This window comes from Neophocaena asiaeorientalis, unplaced genomic scaffold, assembly GCF_003031525.2.
Source record: "Neophocaena asiaeorientalis asiaeorientalis breed wild unplaced genomic scaffold, Neophocaena_asiaeorientalis_V1.1 scaffold150, whole genome shotgun sequence".
NCBI classification, from domain to species: domain Eukaryota; kingdom Metazoa; phylum Chordata; class Mammalia; order Artiodactyla; family Phocoenidae; genus Neophocaena; species Neophocaena asiaeorientalis.
This window is the reverse complement of record NW_020176571.1, coordinates 16,179,397-16,194,327: the sequence shown is the minus strand read 5'-3', so window position 1 is coordinate 16,194,327 and position 14,931 is coordinate 16,179,397. Positions and strand designations below refer to the sequence as shown.

The window sequence follows — 14,931 nt, the reverse complement described above, 5'->3', positions numbered from 1 at the left end:
TCTTTGAAACCTTATTTACATTTTTGTTTTGTTTTATACTCAGGAACACTTCACAAATAATATTACTTTTGTTGTTTGTATTTGAGTTTTATTTTAATTTGATCTAAAGGTAAGTAACTTCCAAGCTAAGATGATATGTGATAGAAATTAACTCGTTCCAAATAGTCATTTTTTTGTTGCTGTTGTGAATACTGTGGTTGGATTTAATTATAGAGATGAGTTTTAAGTGATAATGTGTATAGTCAAAAGAACTCTGGTTTAGATTTGATTATTTAAGCAGATCTGATAATAATTTAAGAGTGATACCCTGTGATTAAGTTGTAACACTGCTCAGAGAAGTGGCATATGGTTAAGGTTGAAATCTAGCTATTTTATATTCACTGTTAAAAAAGTTTAATAACCTATGCCAAAAATCCCTTTAAAGATTAGTGGTTTCCCTCTAAGTGTAAATTGATTGGTTGACAAAGATATGTTTACCTACATCCACTCGTACCCCTCCCATCCCCACTCCCATGGAAACAGTCAAACAACCAATGAGCCAACCAAACAGTAGAGGAACAGGGAAAGAGTATTTTTATTTCAATGTGTCTCAGCATAAATGGATTGAAGCTATTTGTTGCACTAGACTTTTGGCTGTGGGTGGAAAAGCCAACATCTATGTGTTCTGGAAATATACGGTGAGTTTCAGAGGCCCAACCACAACAAAGTGTTATGTGTAAACAGCAGATGACAGACAAAAAGGAGTGTTTACCCGTGGGCAGCCATGAAGCGCTCATTGAGAGTGAGTGATGTTTTTGGACACACACTCAGCCATAAGAGCACCCTTAATGGGAAGACTCAAAATGTTCAGTTTAGAGATTCCCTCAGTCAGATGACCTAACTGAAATCAGATGAAGGGAGAGATATAGGGTAATGATCCAGTTACTGGGAAAATAGAATAGGATTAGTTGGGATTTTACTGATACCACGGAAATGGAGCCACCAGACTAAAGCCCCTTAGGGCTTAGAATTGCATCTAGTTGCTACCAGGCACCCCTCCTAATCTTTCCTCTCTTTGCATTTCCAGAGATAAATTCAGTTTTGGCGATGTAGGTCTGGACTGAAGCGCTTGGTGAAGTACAATTATAAGCTGTCAATCTTTGAAATAAAACAGCAAACCTTCCTTTTAAAGACTACCCTGAAATGCAAAGGGAGGAAAGGCCAGGAGGGGTGGATGATACCAATTAGACAAAATTCTAAGGGGTTTGTCATTAAAGCCCTAAGGAGCTTTAGTCTGGTAGCTCCGCATGCAGTGGAGGACGTTATGCTACAGGGAATAATCCGCCAGTCACAGAAGGACAAATAAGACGTGATTCTACTTATATGAGGCACCTAAAATAGTTTAACTCTTAGAAACAGAGCAGAATGGTGGTTTCCTGGGGCTGGGAGCAGGGGAAATGGAGCGCTACTGTTCAACAGGTATAAGGTTCCAGTTACACAAGATGAATAAGTTCTAGAGATCTGTTGTATAACATTGTGCTTATATTAACAATACTGTATTGTGTCCTTAGACATTTAAGAGGGTAGATCTCATGTCAATTGTTCTTACCACAATAAAAACAAAACAAAGCAAACCAGAAATAAAATAAAATAAAAGGTGGACTGTTAAAACCAAGACAAAACCAAATCAAACAAAAACCCCAGCAAGCGATTAAGAGGCTGATGGCAATTGGAGACCTGACATTTTCCGTAACAATATAGGGATCTGAGGGCATCTTGAATCCCTCTCAATCTGTCCTACAGATTTTGTCCCAAGATTTTAAGTCACAGACTGCCAAGACTTCTTTGAAACCCAGGAGAAAACCTACTAAGGCCAAGTTCAAATCAGTACAAACTAAGACCCAAAGGCCAAGGGCATGTTGGTGGACTTCCATGGCATTTGTCTGATCTCAGTTATTTGGGGACATAAGAAAGCCTGGTGTTGGTGCTTCAAATAGTCCCTTGATTCACCGTTCCTTCCAAAACTTTTAACATTTTCCAGTAATGTTTATAAGTATTGTAAGGCATTTTAGGAAGTGCAAGACACCAGATGTGTGTTGTTTGTGGAGACACTTTGAACTCTCCTGAGCTGGGTGAGAGTTTTCTTTAGGTCTGAGGCCCAGGAATATGTTGTAGGTGAACTAGAGACCACACTTTGAGAAACTGCACAAATGAAACAAGACAACTTGCTTCTCATTGTCACCACACCCTGAACTCTGTGACTTCCGGGCTTGTACCTCTCATGTTATGGATGGAGCACGGTTCACTGTGTCACGTAATTGTCTACATGTCTTATCTATTGGCTTCTAAGATGCTTCAAAGTGAGGGCTACTGATTGCTAACTTCTCATTACCCAATGCCTCTTAGCAGAGTGCCTTGGACACATTTAGTCACCTTGTTATTTTAGTGCGATGTCATATGTGTTTCAGTTTTTCCCAGATTCTTGTTTGCTATTAATAGCCTTTATTTTTTTGTTTCTGATTGTTGCTCTAAACTTTAATATTTTTTTTTTTTCGGTACGCGGGCCTCTCACTGTCGTGGCCTCTCCCGTTGCGGAGCACAGGCTCCGGACGCGCAGGCTCAGCGGCCATGGCTCACAGGCCCAGCCGCTCCGCGGCATGTGGGATCTTCCCAGACCGGGGCACGAACCCATGTCCCCTGCATGGGCAGGCGGACTCTCAACCACTGCGCCACCAGGGAAGCCCTTGAATCCACATTTTTGAACTGCCTAGTAGTAGGTAGGTAGTACACGTTCCAAACCTAGCACCAACTGGGAATTGTGGGTATAAAAATATGGTAAAACCATAGGCTGGGCAACACCTGAGACATACCCACATGAAGCAAGAAACCTTTCTGATGAGTAAGAATGGTACTTACATTCTAACGGTGAAGTACAGACAATTATTGCAAATGCAGGTAGAAAAGCTCATGAACTGGTCTGAGGTTACTGATTCACTTCAATACCCAACCCACTGCTTTGCACCCTTTGTACCAAATAAATTGCTCTTGAGGAAACAGATCAATTTGGGCTAACTTATGTACCAACAATGAAGTTTTAAGCAAGTTTTCTTCAAAGTTGTTTCCTTTTTAACAATCAACGTTTTTCCAATTCAAATTACCAGAAGAGTGACAATTCCTCTGTACCTTAAAACACTCTTCATCTTTCAAAATGAAACAGTCTTGGCAGATGGGCTATAAAGAGTGCCTTTTCCCCCTGTAGTTCAAAATAAGTCTGAACTTGGGATCAGTCATATTACTAAGAGCTTCCCACAAGGAGTGAAGGAAATGCTCTACCTTACATAGGTGGATTTACATTGCAATTACCATAAAATACAATGAACCTACTATTAATGTCACAATGGCATGTGTATGGCTTGCTAGCTCATCTTGTTTCCAAATGAAGTGTATTGGAAAACGTGGGTGTTTCTTTTCCAGTGGAGTGGAGCAGACAGCCTTGGTTATATCTTTGCAGATTCAGAATATACAGTATCTGATGATATTGGAGTTTGGGTCACACAACAGGCGAAATTCCAGGCAAAGGGAAACTGCTTTGGAATCTATAACTAGTTTTTTGCCTTGTTTTTTAAAATAACTAGATATTTATCACTGCTGGGAAGATGTTTATACCAAAGGTTTTGCTGAAACTGGGTTAAAAAATAGTCATATATGCAAATACCATATGATATCACTTATATGTGGAATCTAAAATATGACATAAATGAACTTATCTATGAAACAGAAACAGACTCACAGACATAGAGAACACACTTGTGGTTGCCAAGAAGAAGGGGAGTGGTGGAGGAGGGATGGATTGGGACTTTGAGGTTAGCAGATGCAAACCATTATATAGAATGGATAAACAACAAGGTCCTACTCTATAGCACAGGGAACTATATTCAATATCTTATAATAAACCATAAAGGAAAAGAATATGAAAAAGAATATATATACACAAGTTTTCTTCAAAGTTGTTTCCCTTTTAACAATCAACTTCTTTCCAATTCAAATTACCAAATTTGAATCACTTTTCTGTACAGCAGAAATTAATACATTTTAAATCAACTATACTTCAGTAAAATAAATTAAATAAATTGTCACATATGTTCCACATATGTTTTCTTTGGAGGTCATATCTTCTCAATACAAAGTCACATAGTTGGCAGTTACAATTTGATTTGACCGTACAGACTATCAATGCAAATTCTCTTAAACATAATAATTCATCCTTGATCTACATCCTGTGCTCAGCAAAAATGTATCTGTGTTTCATGGCCCTTCAATACATACTCCCATCTTGCCATCATTTCATGGAAGTAGGTGAATTCTTCAAAGATCAAGGTAGTGAAGTTCATTTGTGGAATAGCTTATTTCTAAATTTACTAGTTTACCAGATATATTGTTTTAAGGAATAATCAGCATAAGCATATTAAATGGTTCTGTATATGCTTTCCTATAAACATAATTTATTGACTATATTAAGTGAATATGAATATTTTCTTTTTGAATACATTCAAATACCCAATGAAAAACATTTTACATAAATATATTCTTCATAAATGTATTCTCCCTAATTATATTCTTCATGAATATATTTTTCACAACTAAGAATATTTTCAGTGAATTTATTCATCTTTATTATGCTTTTAATACTACCTTAGGGTGGGAGGGAGACACAAGAAGGAGGGCATATGGGGATATATGTATACATAGAGCTGATTCACTTTGTTATGCAGCAGAAACTAACACACCATTGTAAGCAATTATACTCCAATAAAGATGTTAAAAAATACTACCTTATTAGAACTTATTCTTAATATATTTATATTAATATTTATTAGAAAATTTATTTGAAAATAGTCATAAAATCACCAAATAAGCCTAGGACTCAGCTTTCGACAAATTGAACATTCCTTAAAATGTAGTTAATGAAAGTATATGTATATTTAAAAACAATATTCCTTATAAAAAGTTTTAGTAAATTTGACAAGTTTGGTGTTTGGTAAATTGACATTGTGACGGACCTCAGGTTTAATTCCCTTATCAGTTCATTTACTTAAGAAAGCATAATTTGTGATTATCTTTCATGACTTGGAATAGAAAAATACATCTTAGCTTTATATTGTTCATTCAGTCTTGCTTACTTGGCTTCTAGGACGATATAGTGAAAACTAATTTCAAATCAATTATAATTTTTAACAGGATGCTATGAATCCATTCTCACAAGTGATAACGATCCCGAATTTTTCAGGATTAGCTATTTACCTAAAATGAATGAGCAGAGCCCTGTGTTGTCTGTGCTCAACGGAAAAAAAGATGTCGTGGTCCTGCTTGCAAATAGACGTTACTGCTTCTCTGGTTCTAAAATTTTAGAAAAGGCTGGACTGTTCTCAGTCTCTAGACCACTATGTTTACGTCATAAGCATTGGTCCACCAAATTGTAATAATTTAGTTTTCCTACTGCAAGGAGGAGGTAGATCCCATATGAATATGCTACTTTCAACAGACATTTAGCCTGGATTTTCTAAGATTTAGGTGAAGAATGAATTGAATTTGGACCATGAAAAGTCACGTTCCCAGAAAATTCTATGGTTGTACTTAACAAGACCAAACACAAAACCAAAACAGATCAAAACCGAAACAGCTTCAAATAACTGAAGCTTAAAAATTAACCTGCTTCTTTGAATGTGCTGTTAATGTTTCTACAATAACTTTTTGGGGTAATGAGAAGTACCATTTAGCTCATTTACTCACTGTCTCCCGTGGAGTGATTACTCTGTGTTTATATGAATATGGATTAGGAAAATTGTTCTGCACGTACGAGCTAGGGATTTTGAAGAATCTTTATCCTCAACACTGATTTTACCAAGAAAAGGGGGAAGTGGTATTGCAGTTAGTTATTAAAGAAATAAGGAATAGGGTTTACTAACATCTGAATATATATATTCAAGAAGACTCACTCTAAATCTAAAAGCTCAAACTGTTACCTTTCCTTTAAAAAAGAAAATACTGATTTGTATATAACTTGAGTCAAATGCATTGTTAATTTTGCATTGAGTAGGGCTTTAACTAATCTGTTCATTTTCTCTTGTCTTCCTCTTAGGCATATAATTTTCTGCAACATTCATTCAGATAAGTTACTGTATAGTAGGAAGGATCTTAAAACATTTTCCAAACCAAATGTATTTGCCTCTTTGGTTTCTTCTGTACTAAAATTCCTAACATGTGAGCTAGTCCTTTTAATTAAAAAACTTAACAAAGGGCCCCTATTAAAATATGAATCTGCCTGGGAGGAGCATATTAAGTTCAAAATTAAACGGTGGTAATATATCAGTATGAATGTATTAACTAGATTAGTTTCATAGCAACTAGAAAAGAGTAGAACCAAGACATAAAACACTGTGGGAAGTGAGTCAGGTGAAGCACTACAATTCATACCTCTGTGAGGCCAAGTATGGGGTACACTGTGGGTTTATGGTATGGTGGGTAAGGGGAGGGAGGTATTCCTTGGATTACATCTTCTCTCAGGCTTCCTACAATGCTCAAACGGTGCAGCTCTCTCATTCTAGGAGTTCTGAAAGGCAGCACATGGAACTGTTTAACCCCTAACATTAATGCTACATACAAATAGTCACTCAGTAAGTGAGATTTATCTGATTTTTGAAGATACATAAATTCAGTTACGGAAATGCCAGTTTTCACTGCTCAGCGGTCCTTTTATCAGATTTACCCAGCTGGCAAAAGAAAAAAGCTTGACCCATATTATCCCTTTGCTTTTTTTCTTCTGTCAGTTCTCACACCTTATCTGTATGAAGTTGCCTATGGGTAGACAGAGTAAGTGGCCAGGTAATGTACGTGATTTGAAAGGTATTGCAAAATTTTGTTATTCTATCCCATGTCCCTGCCAGTGGAAATGTCCATTATCGACATTTCTCCAATGCATGAGATAACCAAGGTGAAATCTTCCTCCTGCATTTTACAAACATATGCATTTTTTCCCCCTCTGGGAAAGAGGAAAAAGATAAGCTACTTCCTAATCAGAATGGTGTCTTAGGTAAGCAGGTGTTACACTGGAAAGTAGCAAAATGCGGCAGTCAAGGAACATATATGAAGAGTTAGGGGAAAGGGAGAAGAGAAAAAGGGGGCTAAAAAATATGTTTTCATAGAAGTTAGTCTTTGATTTAGTCTGTCATCTCTCATATTGATTAAGGAGAAAAAAGGTGACAAGGGCAATTTGACTCTCTGGAGATGACAGGTGTAGGTCACGTGGGTGCACACGTGCATGTGAGTTTCTCACAGTGTGTATAGGTGTTTTAGCAGTCCTGTTAGTCCCTAGGTCGATTTCAGTGAGAGTTGCTCTGTATGTAGTTGTTGTTTTGATGTGCTTGTGATGGGAGGTGAGACCAGTGTCCGCTTACTCTGCTATCTTAATCTCTTTTGAAAAGTTTTATAAATTAAAAAATGTTTATTTAAAAATAGATGATTCTGGGCTTCCCTGGTGGCGCAGTGGTTGAGAGTCTGCCTGCCGATGTAGGAGACGTGGGTTCGTGCCCCGGTCCGGGAGGATCCCATATGTCGCCGAGCGGCTGGGCCCGTGAGCCATGGCCGCTGAGCCTAAGCATCCGGAGCCTGTGCTCCGCAACGGGAGAGGCCACAGCAGTGAGAGGCCCGCGTAACGCAAAAAAAAAAAAAAAAAAAAAAAGATGATTCTACCTAAAATGTTTTATTTTAGATCAATATGTTTGTAGACAAATTATAAACTTTATGATATTTGGTAATATTAAGTAGGAAGGCAAATTTTTGTCATATATATCATGCTATTTATCATGTGATATAAACTCCTTATTTTAAATTAATATTGAGAAAAAAGCATGACCTGTTAAAAGATAAATTCAAAGGTGACATTCTGTTGTATTTGGCTTCAGAGAGTCACACAATAAAATATAGATTGGTGTTTAATTATTATATGTGTTAAAGTGTTAAAATAAGACAAAAGCTGATATAATGTTTGGAAGTTTTACACTTTGGAGTTTAAAAATGTTTGGAGTTTTAAAAAATCTTAAAAATCAATAAACAGTATTATACTGTTTGTATTTTCTTTAGAACTGAAGAAATAAGATAATAGGTTTTATGTCATTATTTGCAGATATTTCTAACTAGATGAAAAAAGAGCATTTAGATGCCATTCTTCATTTTATTCTTTCTTTCCAAGAATTGGTTTTGATATAATGAAAACATAAAATGAAGTTCTATACTATTGGAGGATGGAGGGGACGAACAGTGCCCACTGAACTGAGAAGGCGTCTTGAGACTGAAAAACAAGGCAGGCAGCTCCATATAATCAATGGATCCATTTATTATAGGGCAACTTACAAGGCAGGATCTATTGGGATCAGGTGACAACAATCCCGAAGCATTCACATCTGCACTCTGCACCACTGAGGAGCCGTTGGGGCAGTTTTATAGTTAACCTAGGGAATGGAGTGAGTGCTTGGAAAAAGGGTGTACATTCCTAAGTCAAGATTTGTGAATGGGGGACTTCCCTGGTGGCACCGTGGTTAAGAATCCACCTGCCAATGCAGGGGACACGGGTTCAATACCTGGTCCAGGAAGATCCCACATGCCGTGAACAAACTAAGCCCGTGCACCATAACTACTGAGCCTGCGCTCTAGAACCCATGTGCCACAACTACTGAGCCCACGCACCACAACTAATGAAGCCCATGTGCCTACAGCCCGTGTTCCACAACAAGAGAAGCCATTGCAATGAGAAGCCTGTGCACCGCAGTGAAGAGTAGCCCCCGCTCGCCGCAACTAGAGAAAGCCCCCGCACAGCTATGAAGACCCAATGCAGACAAAAATAAATAAATAAATAAATTTATTTTAAAAAAAGAAGATTTGTGAATGGGTAACCAGTTTCACGGGTGCTGGAGAATATGTCAGCGAAGGTTTTCATCGTTTTGGAGGGACTAACAGAGCATAGGGGCCACCTGGTCCTAATGGTTATGAAACAATATCTATAAACTACAAATCCCTTGACGACAGAAAAGTGGTTTACTGCACAGCACAGTCCTGGGTAGGGTCAGTGGAAAGAGAGAAGAAACTCTGAGGGCTCAAGATGGTGTCAGTTATTCTAACAGCCTTACACAGGCAGATTTTAGGGACTTCCCTGGCAGTCCAGTGGTTAAGACTCCACACTCTCAATGTAGGGGTCATGGGTTCGATCCCTGTTTGGGGAACTAAGATCCTACATGCCATGGGGCCAAAAAATTTTTAAATAGAGGAATGAAACTTACTGATCAGATGAACGTACTCTTGAGGGACATTTATAACATTATTTTCTTTATGCTCCTTATTAGGTTAGATTTTAACATCAGTGCTTTTCATGCTTTCTGTCTTTATCCAATGGTCTATTAGAGGTATAAATAAAACAGTGTATGACCACAAATAAAGATAGTTTAAAATTGTCTAATATTCGAAACCAACATGCTGACAAATGGTACTCAGCTGAGTGGTAAACGGAGGAGAGGCTAGTCCTTCACTCACTCATCTGATTAACACTAGACCTGAACATCTCACTTGATATTTATTCAGAGCTCCAAACTGTTCCCTTTATATAATTTAAACAAGTGTTTTATTTACTAATACCAAAGTAGAAATGAGAATTGATATCCTTATGGCTGGAAGCACATGGAGCCAGTCTAACAGTCAGTGGCTCTGGTCAGGAAAGTTACAGATGCCTCAGGCTGTTTTGCTAAATTAAAGTCCAACTAATCAAAGAGAAGGGAAAGGAAGAGGAGACTGACAAAGGTTCTTAGTGAAAGCAAAATAATTAGAGAACCAAGGGAAAAAAAAACAGTTAAGAAAGTTGTTTAAAAACAGGCTTTCAGGGCTTCCCTGGTGGTGCAGTGGTTGAGAGTCCGCCTGCCGATGCAGGGGACACAGGTTCGTGCCCCGGTCCGGGAAGATCCCACATGCCGCGGGGCGGCTGGGCCCGTGAGCCATGGCCGCTGAGCCTGCGCGTCCGGAGCCTGTGCTCCGCAACGGGAGAAGCCACAACACTGAGAGGCCCGTGTACCACGGAAAAAAAAAAAAAAAACAGGCTTTCAAACCAGTAGTGCCTCCTTACGAAGCCCAAGTCCTTAAACTACTATGCTGTATCGAAATGATATTCCAAGTGAATGTCCAAATAAATACTTTTCATGAATTGCTTATTTTTATTACTTAGTTCAAATTGTCTGCGTGATGGCACGAAGCAGCTATTATTATCCTTTAATTGTCTATCTCTCCCATTAGCTTGTGAGACTGCTTGAGAGCAAGCACATATGTTATTCATCTTTGTAGTCTTAGCACCAACTACTGTGCTTGGAATGTAGTAGAGCCTTAATAAATATTTGTGGAATGAATGAATAATAATCACTGTCATTTCCAGAGCGACTATTTCATTCCAGCAAGCATACTAGGGGTCTTATGTAAAATTCATAACTCAGTCTTCATAACAATCTTGCAAGGTAGGCATAAATATTCCAACATCATAGGTAAGGGAAAATAGGGTCAGAGTTTAAACAATTCACAACTAAACTAGAATTAAACCCAAGCTAACTGGGCTTTAAAGTCTGACCTTTCGTCTACATCTAGCTGCTTCCATTAGTATGAAGGAACAAATATATAAATAATTGGGTTGGAAAAAAATCTAACATCTTATTGGATTTCCAGTTATTAGAGGAACTTCATAAACAGGTGAAGTCTTATCTCTATGAGAAAAAAGAGGAGTTCTGTATTTTCTTGCCATAATTAAATGAAGAAACAAGTTTTTGTATCTCAAACTATGCCTATTCAGGCAAAAGGAAGAGAAATTGGGATAATAATCTGAAATATGGAATGGTTTAAATTGCCAGTGTGGAAAACATTTGCTATTCCCATAATTACCTAATCATTCTCTAGAGTTACTTGGCATGAGATGTAACCCTGGTGATATTCACAACTAGCTCTCCTAAAGACTTAGAAGTCAGATTTTAGCTTTACTTTTCCATGTCTTGGTTTATTATCCAGCACGAGCCAGTAATTTTCCAAAGTACCTGGGTAGGTATTTTTATTGCTGGATTGCTGATGATGGTTTTCACTTGTGTTTCTCTGTGTTCCATACTTTGCTTTGCATGGTAAAATCATATGCATGAGTCTATGGCCCAGTTAAGTTTCTCCCTTAGTTTTACCAGAGTGATGCATTTCTAGTAACTCCTCTGAGCTTGGACTTAAAATAATACCTATATTTGTAAGGCTGATTTGCAGAATCCATGTCTTATTCTTTGATTTCTGATGAAAAGCAAAATAATTTGGTAGGCGTCATACAAAGAGTCATTGTTAATTCTCCATGTGCTTCTTTGGCACATACTTGCTTGGTTTGGTATTGGTTGAAATTATTTCAGCTGGATACCACCAAGAGGCTGTTCTCTTCTTGCAGAGCTAGGAGCCATTTGAAGATTCTGGAAATAAACAATTTTCGTAAGATCTTTGCTGGCGTGACCCTGTCTTTTATCCCAAGGAAAGGATGTTCTCCTAAATCTTCTTCATGTATGTACTACTAGTTTTGCCATGATAAAGTAAAGCCTTTATTTTGTTAATTCAATAGGAGAGATTAATATAAAATTAAATGTAGGCATTTTCCCAGGTGATTTATAATCATAAAAGCTATGTCTATGTATTTAATACTGGGGAAATAACACAATAAGACCGTTTATTTGTTTGATAAAAAATTGTATTCTCTTGTCGTTGAGACACATCATTAAGGACTGGAAACCAAGGGGTGTCAAAAACCCCAGAGTGTTGCTGTTGCATGGGTGTAGAGTTTCACTCATGCAAGATGAAAAAGTTCTAGAAATCCACTAACCAAAAGTGTGCAGGGAGTGAACAATTCTGTAATGTGCTTTTACTACAATTAAAACAAAAATAAAAACAAACACAGAAAGCAGAGTCGTGACCAGTAGACATGGAAGAAACCCAACTACATTTGTGCTGAAGAATTATCTGCTCCCATTTGAATGTCGAGAAGGAGTTAGAGAAATAAACTGATTCTCTGCTTCATAAAACTGCAGCAAGTCGTTTTCATTAGCAGTGATGACTGATGGAGATTGTTGATGATGCTGTGATCCCAGGAGCAGAAGTCACCGTGTAAACAAAGCTGTGCTGACAAAAGGGGACTGTTCACAAAGCTGACACTAGCGCGGCGTTGAGAATATGAAGAAACAACGTGTGCATTCGCTGATTTGGGGCCAAAGTGCTCAGTAATGATTGTGACATTAACTATTGGAATTTACAATTTTTAAGTAAAAAGAATAGATCTTATTCATTCATTTATTTATTTTCCTCCACTAAAATTTTTCAAAAGTATCTGAAAAGCTAAAATGTTTTCACTGTATAAGTTGGCAAATTAAGGAAAGTTTAGTGTTAATTGAATCACATTTAATTCTTTCCAAGTGCTAGCTTTAAACACTACAGTGAAAAGACAACTGTTTAAAAACTTCTTTAAGGGCTGGAAACACATTTTGAAACAAACCTTTGAGACATGATGATAAAACCTGCACAATATCACAATGCATAGAAGGAAAAACAGAATTCCCTGATGTGGTGATTTTCTGTGTTACCAACTCCAACTTCTATGCCTCCTCAGGTATATAGGAAAAATAGGCATTTAGAATAGGGATTTTTTTTTTTTTTACATCTTTATTGGAGTATAATTGCTTTACAATGGTGTGTTAGTTTCTGCTTCATAACAAAGTGAATCAGTTATATATATATATATGTACGCTCCCATATCTCTTCCCTCTTGCGTCTCCCACCCTCCCCAACCCACCCCTCTAGGTGGTCACAAAGCACCGAGCTGATCTCCCTGTGCTATGCGGATGCTCCCCACTAGCTATCTGTTTTACGTTTGGTAGTGTATATATGTCCATGCCACTCTCTCACTTTGTCACAGCTTACCCTTCCCCCTCCCCATATCCTCAAGTCCATTCTCTAGTAGGTCTGTGTCTTTATTCCTGTCTTACCCCTAGGTTCTTCATGACATTTTTTTTCTTAAATTCCATATATATGTGTTAGCATACGGTATTTGTCTCTCTCTTTCTGACGTACTTCACTCTGTATGACAGACTCTAGGTCTATCCACCTCACTACAAATAGCTCAATTTCGTTTCTTTTTATGGCTGAGTAATATTCCATTGCATATATGTGCCACATCTTCTTTATCCATTCATCCGATGATGGACACTTAGGTGAATAGGGATGTTTTTAGCCACTAAGATGAGTGAAGACAACTTTGATACCAAGAGGAATATGTTATCTCCCTCTCTTATCATTTGACTGGGTAGCTATATTGAGCTCTAATATATTGAAATATAAGCAGGCGGGAGCGGAGGAAGAAAAAACATAAGGGAGAGAGATTGAGTTCTAACTGTACAAGAAGGAAAAACTGAGAGCAGTTGAGAGGTTTATGATAAAACCAGAGGTCTTAGAGATGAAGACCAAAACATAGCAGTTTCCACTCTTTTGAAAAATTATCCTATTCTATGGGTTTTTCTAAAACTAGTGTTATGTACTGGCACTATACCTAAGGTGACTTGGAATTTTATGGGAGGGATTTCCGCCTGAGTTCATTTGTATTGTCATTCAGAATTGCCAAGAGTGGTCTCTCATAATTTTCACTTATGACCTATGGATTTTTTTCACCACTTACATACCAAACAATTTGTATTTGATCATACACTGTCCAGTTCTATTCCAATGTGTTTATTGAAACGTTTTACCTTTGCCAATAAAAATATGATTTCCTTGGGATCTGGGTCCAAGTACCTTTCACAGAGCCTTATACTTCTCTACCTAGTTTATATTGTCTGTAGGACAACTTGTCTGTCTTGTTCACTGCTGAAATCCTGTGCTTAGCTCAATGACTGGCATATTGTAGACTTCGGATAGATATTTGTTGTCTTCATAAAAGAATGAGTAAAGAGAATTAAGCTCATACATAATTGTTCAGTGGCTATTTCCTTAATGTGTATAGGGGAGTGGGATTCAGGTTTTAAAAATTAGTGCCATTTGGGATATTGTTAAATGGATATTGTTCAGAGGATTTTAATCAATTAACCCTGGGGATACTGTTAAGATAGCATCTGGCAACTTGAAGTAGATTTACTAGATTAAATATAGTCAGAGTGAAATACTTTGGTTTTAGTACAAAATATTGCCCTAATTTCAATAAACGAAATAGACAAAATCTTTGACAAAGGGTTAGTAGAATTTAATAGAGTTTAAATCATCTTTTTGTTTTAGATATAACACATTTTACATATAAAAATGTGTACCTATATATTATATATACACATAGACACACATATATCTGTATTTATTATATATGTATACATATAGGTTTCCACTTCTATGTTTGATCTTCTCTGAAACCTCACTTCTTAACTTGCAGGATTCTTTTCCAGATCATAGAATTATTTGTTATTTTTACTTAGGCGATTTCCATGATTAAAATTCCATGTCTCCCCAGGTTCCCGTGAATCAGCAGTGCCCCAGAAAGCGTTTCCCTTCCTGAGACTCCAGGGAAGTCTTGGAACACAAAGAACTTGAAGAGGGAGCCTGGCCAAATAGAGATTTTTGAGCCTTTGTAGCCTTGCTAAAGCAGATTATTAGTACAAACAAAATCAAAGTCTGTGTGTTCCTAAAAGCAGCATTTTCATGTAAGTCCAAGGAACTCACTTTAGTTTTATTTGCTTTGGCTAAAGAAATGAAAAGCTTTGTTTTAACCACGTGGGCACTATTTTGCAAGGGGATCATAACAAATTGTTCTAATCTTTAATTTCACTAAAGAGTTACTACAGTGATTTGATGTAACTTTTTCAATGGAAAATTAACAAC

General features: G+C 37.4%; 1 protein-coding gene across 1 annotated transcript in view; it reads left to right on the top strand.

Annotated features, from left to right (window-relative positions):
• Nucleotides 1-14,931, top strand: part of SLCO1A2 (solute carrier organic anion transporter family member 1A2) — a 64,934-nt gene that overhangs the window by 6,074 nt on the left and 43,929 nt on the right. Inside the window, exon 2 of the mRNA XM_024733214.1 lies at nt 14,564-14,753. The gene's annotated coding sequence lies outside the window, so the exon portion shown is untranslated. The remainder of the gene's footprint in view (nt 1-14,563; nt 14,754-14,931) is intronic.